The sequence below is a fragment of the Frankliniella occidentalis genome, unplaced genomic scaffold, assembly GCF_000697945.3.
Source record: "Frankliniella occidentalis isolate FOCC.00 unplaced genomic scaffold, Focc_3.1 Scaffold29, whole genome shotgun sequence".
Taxonomy (NCBI): domain Eukaryota; kingdom Metazoa; phylum Arthropoda; class Insecta; order Thysanoptera; family Thripidae; genus Frankliniella; species Frankliniella occidentalis.
Window position 1 is genome coordinate 1,868,351 of NW_026267159.1, and position 1,061 is coordinate 1,869,411.

The window sequence follows — 1,061 nt, forward strand, 5'->3', positions numbered from 1 at the left end:
CCGCGCGGGGCCGGCTGACAGCTACTGTCTGGAGCACACGGTAAATAACAGGCCATTCCATTCAGGTGACAGCGCACCAGCGCACTGCCCGCCCCGTCCCCCCACACCCTTCCTCCACCACGACATCTGCACGACCTGCTGACGGATGCAGTACGTTGCGCTGGTCAGGCAGCACAGGTCCCCGTCTCTAAACTATTAGCATATTAGCACATTGTCGACAAGACAAGCGGACGTGTGATTGACCGAGACATAATGAAGCATTCCGGTAAGGCTGAAAAGAGGAAGATTGAGAGGTACAACAAAACGGAAATCACTATGCTGTGGCATGGTGATTTCCGTTTTCTTGTTTCCCGCATTCTTGAGCTTCACCTGACTGCTTTATCGGGATTCACGGAAATGTCCATTCAACCTGCAGCAGGATTGCACGCAACCGTTGTCGGCTCCAGGTACATACTTTTTTCCTTGTACTACTCCTGCTGCTCCTGCCTGCCTCCGCCATCTTTCAAACCGCACGCGACGCGGGCAAAAGCTTTCGAAAACGGCACCATACGAACATGTATGCAGTTAACTCATACGGACGCCGCCCCCTTCCCCTCTGACGGCCGCTTTGAATGGAGGCCAAACTCGCGCCGTGCGGCCGGGGCCCCCGGACCCCCGGACCACCGAGCTGCTAAACGAGCTACTCGGAACTGCACCATAGGGTTTTATGCGGGGGCAAGTGACACGCCCCTGGCGCTCGCGGGGGTCGTGTCGGTGTGTGGACGCATTGAAAAGCGGGGGCGTGGCGGCGTGGCGTGGCGGGGCGAGGCAGGGCGGGCGGGCCGGGTTGTGACCCTGTGGGAGCACGTCCGCGCGCGGGGCCGGGGGCGCGGACGCGACGGCCGGAGGGCTCTTTCATCTTATGCCCAGCACATCCCATATCCCGGCCCGAGCGAGCGCGCTATGTGCATATGTGTGCCTCCGTGGGCTACACCACACGCTGGGTACGAGCGTGTTCGTGTTTTTTACTTTCCCATCTTTTTGTTTTTTGCGGGTGCATGCGCGCGCGTGTATTTGTGTGT

The 1,061-nt window shown here is 59.2% G+C and overlaps 1 protein-coding gene across 1 annotated transcript in view; it reads right to left on the reverse strand.

The window, feature by feature from the left end:
- The window catches only part of LOC113214032 (uncharacterized), a 48,452-nt gene that overhangs the window by 38,074 nt on the left and 9,317 nt on the right, over positions 1-1,061 (reverse strand). The window lies entirely within an intron of this gene.